The sequence below is a fragment of the Argiope bruennichi genome, chromosome 8, assembly GCF_947563725.1.
Source record: "Argiope bruennichi chromosome 8, qqArgBrue1.1, whole genome shotgun sequence".
Taxonomy (NCBI): domain Eukaryota; kingdom Metazoa; phylum Arthropoda; class Arachnida; order Araneae; family Araneidae; genus Argiope; species Argiope bruennichi.
Window position 1 is genome coordinate 92,799,480 of NC_079158.1, and position 15,501 is coordinate 92,814,980.

General features: G+C 26.1%; 1 protein-coding gene across 4 annotated transcripts in view; it reads left to right on the top strand.

The window, feature by feature from the left end:
• The window catches only part of LOC129981841 (cell adhesion molecule Dscam2-like), a 430,627-nt gene that overhangs the window by 324,446 nt on the left and 90,680 nt on the right, over positions 1-15,501 (top strand). The gene's annotated exons all lie outside the window — the stretch shown is intronic.

A 15,501-nucleotide genomic window follows, 5' to 3' on the forward strand; every position in this document is an offset into this window, starting at 1 on the left:
TGATTCTCAACAAAGTTATTTTCAAACAAGTTGCTAGTCCGCTTTATTTTTAAACAACAGTAATTAAAGAAAAAAAAAGAGGGGGGAGGGATTAAGATAAAATAAAATGACGGTGTTGTTTAGATATCTCTTCGGGATCTTTGTAACTTAAGATATCTTACTTGGCATAATTTTGTTAATATATTTTTAGAAAAATTCATAATCAGCTGCTGTATTACTGAAGAAAAAAATCTCTAAAATTTGAAAGTATTCCACAGCATATAATATATTCCTTATAAAATATATTCTTTATCAAAGAAAAAGAAATAAATATAACCTAAATATATTTTAGCATTTTGTATCAAAACGATATCGTAGTGCTTCTTAACAGTATGATTTATTAACAATCTAATAATTATAACTACTTGATGATTAGATAATTTAGATAATTGATTACGAGTCATTTCATGACACTAAATTAGAATTAAACGATATGAAATCTGATATTTTAATAGTTTGTGCTTTAAAAATGTTTCATTTCTTTGAGTCAAAAATATCAAAAACCAAATAGGTGAATTCTTTGCATACATTTCCGTCTGAATGAGAAACATTACTTTTCGTCATATTTTGTAGATTATCGGGTTTTAATGCAATAATTACATCAATTTGCAAAAATGTCAGATATCTGTCATGACTTTCTAATGTAAATAAGCTTCATTTTATTTCTGGAAATAAATTACTGCCTGAAAATATTATTATCGTAACTACTTTACATTTTTCAAAATTTCTTAATTATTATTTTTCTGAGTTGAAAGAAGATACGACAGAGCGTATTGCTTTTAAAACGTTGTGATAAATCGGAAAAGCATATGAATAAGGGAAATTCATTAATGATCATGAGGTTGTGTCACAGCGCATTAACTCAGTAATATTTCAAAAGTTTCTTCATCCTCGATGCCGCTTATAGATTGCAAAATTCTTAGATGGCAATTTCAAGTATTTAAAAGCAACTGTTTAGTCTCTAATGCAGAGAATTATTGAAAATTGCATGGAAGTGCTGATTATATTCAATTAAATTTTGAGAGACTCTTAGTAAATTAAATAAAGAGCCAAATTCAAAATTGATTTAAAGTAGAAAAGGAAAAAAAAAATGATCATTTTGATACATGTGTTTATGGAGATGCTTTATTTCCCCTTTCGCTTATATACGTTCCTTCACTACGCAGTGAAATAAACTATACTGTATAAATAAAAATGAAATCTCTTTAATATTATCATATTGAAAATTTCTATACCGTTTAATATTTAGAATTATTTCAATTGAAAAAATGTGTTTTAGAATTCTTCTTCTAAGAATAGGAAATCGTTTGTTTGATTGAAATACTGAATTTGCTCCTAAGAATACGTTCTCATTATTACAAGTAATTTAAAAGCTTATAAACATTAAATCTAGTTTATTTACGTATCACTGTTAAATTCAAAAGCTTCTATTCCTAAATGTGCTAAATGTGTAGTTTGAAGATACTCCGCAACTATCCTAATTTTTAATGATTTAAAAAAAAAATTGCCAAAACACATTTTCCAGCAAACATCTGTGGTGAATAGCATATAATTCAGTTAACGACGACGCTACACGAGCGTACGCTTTTGTATCATGGTTTAGTTACTGGACTGCGAACCACAAGGGTCCGGGTTCTATCCTCGCTCATCGCAATCCGTTAAATTGGTGACTTCGGTCAATGAACCTTCAACCTTCGTAACAGCTGTTGCGGCGCCATCTACCCGCAACCAAAGTCGTCAGACTCACTTGACGCAGCAAAACCAAAGTTGTCAGTCTCACTTGACGCAGCAACCACTCATCCACACACATTCACTACTCCACTGGATACCGGCCCATTAGACAACAGCTAATAGCTCAATACATCACCACTGAACAGCCATATCGTTCGTCTCACCTCTGACTCACTGGAGAGAGAGTACTGTGGTGAATATCATATAATCCAGTTAACGACTACGCTACACGAGCTTAGGCTTTTGTATCATGGTTTAGTTACTGGACTGCGAACCACAAGGTCCCAGGTTCTATCCCCGCGCATCTCTTGCTGCCTTACATCTACGAAATTTTATTATTCATTATTATACATCCAGCGCTTGAAATAATTTTATTTCAGCAAATAAAATTTTGATTCAATAATAATGATATTACATAGCAGCGGAAAATCAAAAAATCATCCATATGTTTCACGGTTAAAAGTTCAAAAGGCTCCATAATGGATAACGAACGTTTCATTCTACAAGAAAACATAAAACTCAACTAACAGAAGAAAGACAAAACGTATATAAAACATCATTTGTAGAAAATACAAATGCACACAAACAGCAAACATTTGCAATGGTACAAAAGGCTAAAAGAGAAATCGCTAAATAAATTATCTGAACTGCATGCTTGAGCTCAACTCAGATACTGACTAATGGCTACTCTCAGTCTTTTATAATTTGTACGATTTGCAAAGATGCTTTTGGAAGAAATGTTGGACACTGAGTCCTGATAAAAATATCATGATTCTCGAATATTCAGAATCCTTCATTTCCGGTGACAAATCCCTGAATTCGTTGCCAAGTTAGTTGCCAACTTGGACTCTATAAATTTTTAGCAATTTTTAGCTTTGTCAGGATTATAATTACAAATTGTTCGCAATATTATGTTTCCATGTTTCAATTTTTTTATTGCATCCTTGCTACCATTCTTTTTGGCTGTTGATTTATTTCGTATTAGGTTGCAGCATGAATGTTTTTAAGTGTTTCATTTTTGTTTTAAATTAATTATGTTAGTATAATTTATTCACTCATATAGACTTCAGTCATTGTATTTTTGATCAATTGAACACATTATGAACATCTAAATATAAATGAAAATAGAATCTTATCAGGTCACGAAATGAATGCACTTTCTGCGATAAATCCTGAACTATGAAAAGACAATAAATCAAGATAATTCAAATGGAGAAAAGAAAAAAAATAATTAAGCAGATGCTAAATGGAGGAAAACCAATGATTGCGTGAAACTATACAAGGGAAACAAATTTGAATACGCTGAAATTCCTAAAGAAATGCAGAACGAATACAGATTTTAAGAGATATCTGAAAGGTTAGCTAATTGAGGACATGATAAACTGATGAGAATATAATAAAATGTTGTCTAAAAATCTTTCTCTGATTAAAATAAATTATTTCTAAAGAGCCATGGAATTTTATACAATAAAAGTTTTATCATTTAATAGTCATGTTCTTAATTTATTTTAGTCCAACGAATGCCACTTTTAATGCAGAAATAATTTATATACGCACGATTTAATATACGATTGTTATAAAAATCGTGTCATCTAAGTCATCGGGTGGAACTTCCATGATGTCCACGCTCTCAACCATTATTACTCCACTAGATTTTGGGAGTGGGTTATTTAAACATTGTGTTACATGGCTAATTGAAGAAATTAATAATTCAATGTTAGGATTATACAGCCTGTTATCTAATATGATATCCTACAAGTTAGGCAATATCTAAAGCTGTCTTCGAGCGTCGATCTATATATCTTCGAGCTATCAAAGAGTTTACATTCAAAATGACTGAAAAATCAATTGCATCGAAACAACCATATGCTGAATTATAATATTTTTTTTGCGATAAGTTTTTTTATAAGCAGCGATGGACTTTGTGTTAACACTGTATAAAGGATTAGTATAAGAAAAAATCTTGTACTTGAATATTATCGAGCGAATGTGAGTGATTCTATTTATATTTTTATTTGTACTGTTGAATCTGAAAGAAATGACCATCAGGATCCATATTAGTATTAATGAATCTGAAATAAGTGTCAATACATGAACCATATCTATACTAATGAATTTGAAGGGAGTGGAAATAAAGGATCCTTTTAAATACTCAATATGTTCAGTTTTTGGCTAAAAAAGCACCTAGAGATTCATGATTTGCAAAGTGCAAATGATTTTGATTCTTAATGTATCTGAATCTCTGAAACGTTTATAAACCAGCAATATTTAAAAGACTGGAAATAATTCAATCCAAATGCATTTCTGTTGTAGAACTTTTTTTGAAAAACAAAAGGAATTGAAAACACATAAAAAAAATTGTTATCTTGCTGTAATGGGTTATCGTCAAGTATATAAAAATTACTCTGTTCTGAAAATGTTCTATCACAGCTTGAAGAATTCCTTGACTTTTCACATTATGTATAATTTATTTTCATCTCAACATAATGCTTGCAAACATAGATTTAAAATTTGAGACAATTTAAAATTTTAGTTATATTATGACTAATATATTATAATGATTTTTTTCGCTTGTTAAGAGGAATTAAATATTAGGGATGAGAAACATATCCTATATCAAAATAATTTTCATCTAACTAAATTTCAAGATACGCAAGAAAATATAATTAGTAGCATCTGAAACGTATTGCAAGCAAATGTAAATATTTATTTTAAAAATATTTGTAAATTTTTTACATTTCATGTCGAATTACACAAGACGAAATCAAATATAAAAGTTTTGCGATGATAAAACTAGAAGGAATAACACTGAAAAATATCACATAATGTATTCCTTCACATATACGGGGTTAAATTCATAAGAAATCCCGCTTCGCAAAGAACATATCACATCTCAGGTTACCAGAAATTGAATTTATATTCAAAGCATATCTTTCTCAGTTTAGAGAACAAAGAAAGAACGTGGAAGATATAAGATTTCGCAAAAGCAAAAATGAATTCTGCGAAAGAAAGCAGTTTAGTATATATTTCAAAACTGATCCGATGTTTTTACATATGACACAGAAAATATTTCGCAATATAGGTTTTTCGAAAAAATGTATTCAGATCATGGCTTTTATAAAATGTAATGCAAACACATTACAATTTCCATAATTTTGGAAAAGAGTTTACAAATAATCATGATACTTGAAGCACAGCAAAATATTTACATAGCATATCTGAACATATAATTTACATATATCAAAATCAATTTTGATTTCGTTTAAAAATTTTTACGTTTTTCTAATGCAATAATTCTTATTTTTAGTTTTCATTCCAAACATTTTTTTAACATCAGATCTAACTGAACCAATAAAAATATTTCACAAAAAAAGTTAATATTTATTTATTTTCCTGTATAAGATTATAATTTAATGCGATTGAATAAATTATTTATAAAAGTCTTCACAAGCTCTTTCTTTCAAGATATAAAATAAATTATAATTGAAATAATAGTTTTCGTCTCTCTTCTGAAAGTACCTATGAAAAGAAACTAGAAAGACCACAGAAAAGGAAATTAAATTACCTATATTATGTTTTCACTTATTTATAAAAATACCCAATTCGATAAAAACTTTTGCAATTAGTCAGAAAAAAACCGAGAAGTCTGAATTGCCATGTTATTCGTCAAATTTCCAATCTCAACATTGCCATCCATTCGTTCCTCAAAAAAATTAATTTGAAGTGGGAATTTTGAATTTGTTAAATAATTTGAAAATAAACGTCTCCGAGTGTAGTAAATTGCTTATATTATCTGTCTATAAGCAATCACACTTCTATTTTTATTTCTTTAGTATCCACATTATATTCCTTTTTGCATTTGATTCAGCTATTTAATACATTTCCGAGAATCAAATACAATCTTGAAACAAGTAATGGAAAAGTAAATTTTAAAACTCTGACTTTTAATATAACCACTATATATTTTAATACATATATTATTAAAATACTATTAGAAACTTTAATTCATTTTAGATTTAAGTAAAAATTAAGAAATAAAAGATAATTAAAAAGGGAGAGTAAACCATTAAATCGCTAAGATATTTAAGGTATAAGAGGAAATAATCGCATTAAATATAATTAATGTATTCGAATATTTTATCATCTTTCAAATTATTCTGTCTAATAATATTTCTCATTTTAACAAATCACCGTTGTTCACTCTTTATTTTTATTTAGTTATTTTAGCAATCCTATCTTACTACTTTAAATGGGCAATTCTGGCATATGCATAAAATATAAATTTATTTCGTGTATCTCGGAAATGGTTGTAGCGATTTGGATCAAATTTTATATTTAGATGAGGTTTTGGACTTACAGATTTTCTATATAAGTGTCTTTCATGAAAAAACTCCGCAATTTCATGCTAAAAACCCATTATTTTATAACTTATTATTAGAGCCTTTTTCTACCTGCTCACACTCTGACATTGTCATATAGTGCCATCGCGTAAATTTTTGTCGTACTGCAATGTTGCCACAGGATGGTACCTCAAAATGCTAATGGTTCTTCTAAATTTTGTGAGATGGCGCTATATGACATTATCTGAATACGAATAGATTCGGCTCACATCGAACAGCAACAATGCAATTTTAGTGTTAACCAATTCGAACAACATGCTAAACTAAGTGCAAAAATGATTTCTATTATTTAAATGACCAGTTTATATGTAGGTAAGATTGAAATATATTCATATGCAATGAGCATGTGATTCGTATCTAACAATTTTCTCAAAAAAAAAAGTGTAATGTAAACGATTTTACTACAACAGCAACAACAAAAAATTGATGACTAAATCTCGGTCTCCCAAATACTGCATTATGATATAAGAAAGAAGTTTCAATTCAGTTGTTGAAAAAATAATGAAACTAGTCATTTTTTTATTGTCAAAAAATAAGTTTATAGCAGACATCAACTTTTCTTTTACACTACAGTTTTCGAAACTATGAGTGCCATCATTTAAATTTGATTTTAATAATTTCAATCAATATTTGAAAATCTCAGATGAATAAAATTCAATATGTAAAGGTTTGAACATGTTTTTCTTTTTAATAGTTTACAATTTATTATTTGGAACATAAAAAAATGAAAAACTCTTAATAATCCATAAATCCATCCATAGTGATCGTTACAAAAGTTGTCTTGACAGCCCTTTATTGATTTAACTGATCGTTATTACTAGCTTTTAATTTCTTTGAAATAATAAAAATAACCAATAAAATAATCTTTTGTTCAATAAAAACAATAGATATTATCCAGTCATTTTTCAGGATCTAGTGACAGAATAATTTGCGTAAAAGCTACTAAACAGCTTAATGTACTTAAATCTTATTGGCATATCGCATAAAATTTGATTTACTAACGGCATGATGTTTACTATTCAATTATTTTCCATTGTGTACAATATCTTTTCACATAATTTATTGGCAGTGAAGTTAAATCATTTTATTATGTAGATAAAATCAGCATTTAAATCAAAATTTAATACTAAGTAACTTTATTACGCATAATAAATGAGGTTTAAATTTCATAAACAAATATGTTGACAATGTAAACATTCGCAATAAGAATTTATTTATTTTATATAAAAGGTTATCTTTTCTTTTCATTTTTTAATCTATTTTGGAATTATTGAAAGGGACAAACATTTATTTGATATTTAACACTTTTGATGACAAACATTATTTTATATTAATCATGGCAGTATATGAAACCATTGTAGTATATAAAATAATTGTAGTCAAATTGATCTTCATAGTTGATTTTAATTTTTGATTATATTTTAATAATTTTAGCTGATTACAATAGCTAAGTTGTAATGTTAGTTGCTATATTAAAGACCTCGTAGTTGATTTTATTTTCAGAACGGCCAATTTTTATTCCTTCCCAGGAAAGGCATTGTGTAATATAGATAATAGTAATTATCATGATGCATTATCTAAGAATGTAATGCAAAAAATATTTTGTTACCTGCTTGATTATAGTTTCTACTTATGCTAATTATAATTTATATCATATATTACATGCTTTAGCTCAGATCTTATAAATATGAAAATAAACAATCTTGTACTTTGCTGTGCAAATTAAGGTTGGCATGAAAAATCACTTTCCTTCAGATAATGTATTGTCATATTTACCCTTTACAAAATATCCGTGTTATAAAGTCGCTTAATAGAGTCAAAATATTTTATTGATTCTTTTTGAAGAAGAGGAATAATAGGAGATAAAAATACATTTAGTAAGAAATGCAGTCGGGGTAAAATATTGCTAATTCTGTTTATTATGAGTTTAATAAAATTTTATTGAAAGATAATATAATTAAAGATCAAATTTAATTTCAAAAGTAATAATTTAAAATGTACTATCCATGACCGAACTTAATATAACCAAGTCACCAAATTCAAATAGTAAGATAAAGAGTCGAAAACAAAAAAAAGTCAGTTGGCAACGTCTTCGAGAATTTTATGCATTCGAAATAGGAATTTGACTAAAAGGAAACTTTTCAGAGTTTTCATTTTGAGACTTTTGATATTCAAGGTACATACAGTTTCAAACAGTTGAAAATGTAATAATCATATTCTGAATGAAGTTAGCAAAACGAAATAATTAAGCGACGCTGAAATAAAAATATGAATTTAAGTTGTTAGAGAAAAGAAAATTACAAAAGCAGTTGATATATAACAGTATCCACAATTGTTTTCATAATTTTTTGCATTCATCCGACATGGAAGGCCCCTTAAGAGTGAATTATTTTAAAGAAAATGAACATTTTAGAATTCAAATTAATAGTTAAGAGGTTTGTTAGCAAAATATAATTAATTTAAATATAAATTAAGTGATTATTAATTAAGAGTCAAAGAAAAGTAATTAAGCAACCAACAAATTTATTTTAACCAAATGTTTAAAAAACAAATTGTATGAATATTTAAGACCTTTTTATTATAATACTTTCTTTAAGTAGTTAATGATTAAGTGTGATGTACTAATTATTTTTAAAGGCATTTCTCTTAGAACATTCAAAAGACCGAGTTTTAGTATTTCTTTTACACAGTTTCAAATGTCTAAGGCATTTTCTTTCTTTTATTAAAACATTTTGACAAATTTCAGTACTTTGCAATAACTATTTTTATGCAAATGTGCAAACCTTTTCATCTTTTACACAATTTATATATTAATGGCCATACAATCTTTATAAAAGCACGGTTTTTTTTTGATTTACTTAAAAGTTATAAAATATTTTTCATACCTTATTTAAAGGTATTTCATAACTTATTTAAATGTAATATTTTTCAAAAAAGGCATATTACATTAAAGTCAATAATACACATTTTGATGAATTAATTAATCTCATTTCTTTGATTAATATAATAAAAATCTATTTTAGTCAAAGTTACTTTATCATTAATCATTTTTTCATTAAAAATTTATGAATATTATTTTTTATTAATGTGAAATGTGTTTTTCTTATATTTTACTGCACTTGTTGATAGTATTAAAATATTTATCAATTTATATTAATTAAGGAATCAGTAAATAATAACAAATAAAAATTTTAAAATCTACACTATTCATAATGCGTAAACATACAAAGTAATGTTTTTCAAAGAATGGATTTTTCTTCTGTTTTCATCTCTTTACTTAAATAGAAATTAGCTTTTCAATAATTTATTCATATGATATGACACTATGAATAATAGAGGTAAAGAAAACCGAATTAAGTTTAATAATAAATATGTTCTATTCAATGGTTTCAAATTCCTAAAAAATAGCATTTACAAAGAAGTGTGAAGCCCATTTTAATGTTCAAAAATTAATTTTCAGTATTACTTTTTTATTCGCTTAATTTTTATAAATATGATATAAGCATGTTTGCTTTTAAGTTCGCTTTTAGAAAGAATGTTCTTAATGAAAACTATTTTTCTCTTTTTGTTTTCTTAAATTCTCTGATGTTTTTCTACAAATTAATGAATAATGATAAAAGTTTACTTAAAATTTATTCTATTAGAGTACTTTTTTAAATAAAATGTTTCTAACTCATAACATATTTTGTAAAAATTAACAAATTATAATACATTTAAATGCACTATATAAATATAATTTTTCTGGAAATATAAATTAATAAAAACTAATAAAATTAACGATATGAAAAGGGTGATTTAGAATTTTCGAGCAGAAATAATGAAAGAAATCGAAAATAATTTTTAAAGACTATATTATGCCATCACAATAAAATCATTCATTAATGAAATCTTTAAGCCATTAAATATTTAATATGACGTTAAATAATTTTTATTTTATATTGAGTTTAACATGAGAACCAGAATTATCGATTACTTTTGTTTTCAGAGTTGTTGATATAATTGGAATTTCATTTCTTTTGTAAATGAAATAAAAATCCTCTTAATTAATAGAGACTAAATCTTTATCAACTCTTCATTTTTTCTGATCTTTTATAATTTGGTGACATATGATTAAGATTTCAATATGTTAATATATGATTTTGTTGTATGCCGATAATATATTAACTTCACATAATTCTGTTTACTTACTGTAGAGCCCTTAATTAAATTGCCAGATTTAAAAAAATGCTTAGCTATAAAGCAATTAATATATGCGACTTCACCAATATATGATCATATTTTTCCATATCTATAAAAAAATTTAATTAAATAAAATACAAATCAGTATAAATTTTAGTGCATTTGTTTTGGTGGACTAACAGCCCTAATTACACACTAACGGAATAATTAAAAATAAAAATAGTTATTCAGGAGTTATTAGTTCTTATTCAGTAATCTCTTGTTATAACATATCAGATCAGCTGTTCATATATTTTAAATTAATAAAACATTAAAAAGTTTAATAATATTACAATAAAATATTAATATATAATAATAAAATATAGCATTTAATTTGAATTACAAAATCATGCATAGTTTTATTTCTAATAAATTTACATTGGGTAATAAGGAAAAAAAATAGTAGAAAAAATTAAAAATTGAGTCGTTTTAAATATTTTGAAATTAAAAAATAAATAAATACCTTTTTATTCTTAAAAACAATATTTCGTTTTAAAAAGCTTTTTTACAAGAACTTTGACGTATTTGTATTTTAATATATATGCGTAGAATGTTTCATAACTCTGAATAATTGACAAAAATTCTTAAAAGAATCCACATTCACTTAAGGTATATACCAGACATACGCCCATTCACATACGCAGTCTATCTAATGGTTTTTGGAGAGATTCTGCTCAGAGTATTGATAGATACTTACACTTATCATCACTTATGTACAATTTTTGGCAGATGAGCTATCATTCTTTATGATAACACGGTGTAATAAATTACAATAATTTAATAAATTTAGTAATATTCTAGAAGTGTAATTAGAGCTTTAAACTCACTTATTGAACTGAATAAAACTTAAATATACTGGTGCGATCCCATGGTATTCCAGACATCTAATCTATTTTAAGCATGGAACATTGTTCTTTACTTCACCGATCCAATGACATTCATTTCCAAAAGCGCACCATCGAAATGATTTCAAACGGAATCACCTTAAACTTTAAAGAAATTCCAATAAATGCCACTTGGAAATTATTATCATAAGTATGAACTTATTTGATATTGCTACCACCAAGCAAAATCTTCCAACCACCGCAGCTCTTTGCTTTTAACGCAAAGGATTTGCAAATTTCTAAAATGGAAGTGCTCCTTAAAATGTCCTGGGTATGAATTTGGAAATGAGCCAGAGCCTTAACAAGACCGTATCGGTCAACTAAACAAAGTTTCTAATATGCTTAATGCTTTAAGTTCCATCGCCCCCCGGCTGTTTGAAGAAACTTCTTAAGATGTTTAAATGGGTGTAGAAACATAATGGAGAAAATTGAAGTGGAAGACGATGTGTGTTCTTATGCAAACCTTTTAAGATATATTTGTAAAATGAATATTGCCTTTGGCTAAAAGATTAACGGAGTGTACCAACTAGTTATTCTTTTATGCTCCTGCATTGCGCCAGTGATCGATCCAAAAATAGCATTAAAACGAGAATCAAGTTGTTTTTAACAATTCATCTCTTTTGAAAAATATGCTTTGTTGTTTTTGATAATTCATATATCATCTAAGAAATGTAATGTTATTAAGGCGATCTGACAAGAGTTTTATTTCAACTCAAATGTTACAGAAGGAAAAAGGGAAGTCTGCAGGTATATTTTTATTTAGATAATATTTTTTTTTTTTTTTTTTGCATTATCATTTTTATTACACTTCTAAGAGCATGTATTTATTTTTTAAAAGTTATATGTATATTGGATCATATTTAAAAGTCCAAAATACTATTTATGAATTTTCAAATTTATTTGTTTTGTTTTTCGCTTCATATTAGATAATTTCTATTTCATTTTTAGGAGAAAAATATTTGCACGTTGTTCTGCCAATCAATCTTGGTCACACTCAGGAGGCATAAAGGAATTTAATATAATTTAAATTTAAAAATTAAACGTAATTTTTACGTTCTTAACTGTTAATATTTATTTTTGATGATGAAATTTACCTACCGAAATAATAAGAAGGCAAGAAAAAACTCACAATTCATAGTTCTCCGGAATTTTATTTTTGAGAATTATTAATGTAGATAATTAGAGGGAAGAAAATATCCTTTAATTAAGTCTTTTATTCTATTATAATCCTATTATATGAAATTCTTCAACAATAAATACTTACTGTTCATATCCAGTTATGTTAAAACAACTTTTCAGTTAAGAATTTTTTTTTTTCAGTTAGATTAATTTTTTACAGTTTAGTAAATTTCTTGCACTTTAGTCGATCTTCTAATTTATATTTTAATATATTTCCTCATATTTCTTTTAATAATATAAATTACACTCAAAAAATATATAAATTAAATTTTAAATACAATATTTTTCTCGGTGATAGAGAGTATTTTAGGAAATTGCTAATATCAAGTGAAATATATATATATTTTTATTTTTATATTTTTAATATAATGTGTTAATGATTAATATAATATGTACTCCAGTAATTATAAATCAAAAGAATCCAAATGTATAGGCTTTAACTTTTGAAACAAGAAATTTTGAAATTTACATGTTAACTCATTAATTTTCTTTAATATATTTTGAAAACAAATGATAAAACAATTCAGTGATATTTGATGAAATACTGAAGATCATTGATTTCGAAGATACTGTGTAGATTATAAAATACAATCTATGCTCGTCAAAGAATTATAGTTTTGATGCATTATTGTAAATAATTACTTACTCAGACGGTAATGGCAAAACATTGAAAGATAATTTTTTTGAATAGTTTGAAAGCCTTCAAAATTTCTTGCTACTATCGTTCATTTGATTCAAAATATCCAATATATGATAATTAAATAATCGAGTTCTGATCTTATAATTGAAAATTAAGAGAATTATATAAATTGAAATATCTTAGCTAAAATCAACATCCACTTATACGAAAAAAAGAACAAATACAGCAATTCTCTAAATAAATTGATATATTCACTAAAAGCAAATAATTTAATCATTTTTGCTTAAATGATGAAAATACAAAAGATAAATTTCTTTACGGAACGATATTGTGAAGTTTTATTCAAAAAATAGTTATTTCCTACGACAACAAAAATGCTTCAGAATATTTGCAGTTGATATTTGTGTATATGTTAAATTGGTGAACTATTATAAAACATGCTAAAAATTATTGAAAAAAAATTACGAAAGAACCTGGTTTGGTAAAATTTTGATTTTGTTTTATTAGCAAAATATTTTTTGATTCGAAAATAAATATTTTTCTATTTCTTAGAAATATCTTGAAAGCTTGCTTTAAAAATACTAGTTTAACCTCCAAAAAATTTAAAATTATTATAACAGAATAATTAATTTATCATTTTTTAATATTTTGCCACTCTTTATTATCAAATTCTTCAATTTTCTTTGAAAAGAAAACTCTGTTCGTTAAAGTAAATATTACTTGATCAAAAATGCTAGCAAAGTGAATAATCAAAACGTGAGCAAATATTTGATTAAATTTAATTCATTTAATTTTACTCAACCTCCTTTTTAATATTAGTTTTTCAATAGAAGGTTTAAAATACGCATATATAATAATTTTTACTGTTTTAAAATATATACTTCGCTTCAACACCTAAGCATTTTTGAACAAATGAAAATTTATTATATAGCTAAAGAAGAATCTAGAAAGAATACATAGAATGGGATAAATGAAATATAATTATTTCTAATCAAAATATATAATAATATCTTTTTTCAATTCACCCTTAAAATCTAAATATTAGTATATATCTCTATTAGGAATACAAATTCTCTTATGAAAATTTTTTTTATCTTTTGATATTATGATGCACTTAAAGCAATCTTTTAAAAAGGATAAATTAGAGTATTAATGGTACCATCAGGCATATAAATAAGGCAAAATAATAATATAAATAGATATTTTAATATAAATAGACATTTTAATATAAATAGGCATTCTAATTAATAGGTCATTAAATATCTTTTACAAAATGTAAGAGAAGTTCAAAGATTCATAAACTATTTTCTTTACTTTTATTAAGTATTATTTTACAAGCAACACTTGGGCTATTTTGGGACGGCCTCGTAGTTTTGAATCACGGGTGAATGAACGGGTTGATTATCTATCTGGAAGCTACCTTTCCAAGTTTCAACACCACACCAACCAGGTGATATTTGTCTACATATTGAACAATTTATCTTGCACGTCCATTTAGTGGCTGTCGTCGATTGGGGATCAAACCGAAGATGCAACTTTTTGATTCAAAGGTGATATCTTATCAAGAGGCCATTACGGCTCTGGATCATAAAATAAATCATTTTTACAAAAGAAAATGTGATAGCTAAAACATAGGATAACTACTAAAGAAGTATTTTTGTTAATCCAATAATAGTAAAAAATGCATTTGAATATAACTACATTACATGCTCAATGGAATAAAAGTTTGAAGTGGTACAACAACACAGTCGTTTAATTAGCTTAAAATTCAGATGTTACACATCATGAGATTAATAATTGCAAGCCGGATTCAACACCGACAACTAATATTTCTAGTACAAGTTAATACGTTCACAAAAAGATTGAAAAAATCATACAATTCCTTTGAAAAGTATTCAAATAAAATTCGTCCCTTAACTTTACAACTTTACTTAGAATGGATTCGAGTTATGATTCGATTTTTTTCACACATTTTTGTCGAACTTGTTTCTTACATAATTTCTGAAGTATTTTGTTCATCTTCAAATGATGTTTATTTACTTTTGGCAATTAACACCAACGCATTTTAAAAAAGAATCCTCTATCACTCTTGGCTGACTTCATTTTCTTCTAAAATCTCGAAAAACAATGTATAGCGATGTATTCATAAATGGTTGAATAAATTATTTGATAAAACACTCATAAAAGTCAAAAGAGGTATTTTGTAAACGATTTTAATTTCTAGTTACGTATGCAATAGATTCTTACTATAATTTTCTTATATTTCTAAAAGAAATCAAGAAATGCAATAAACTAACCTTCCATTTATTATGAAAACTATCTTTGGCATAAAAAAGAATTCTTTTAACATAATTTAAGAAAGAACTCTATCGAAAAATTGGAACGTTTTTGGAACGTTTCATACATCCGA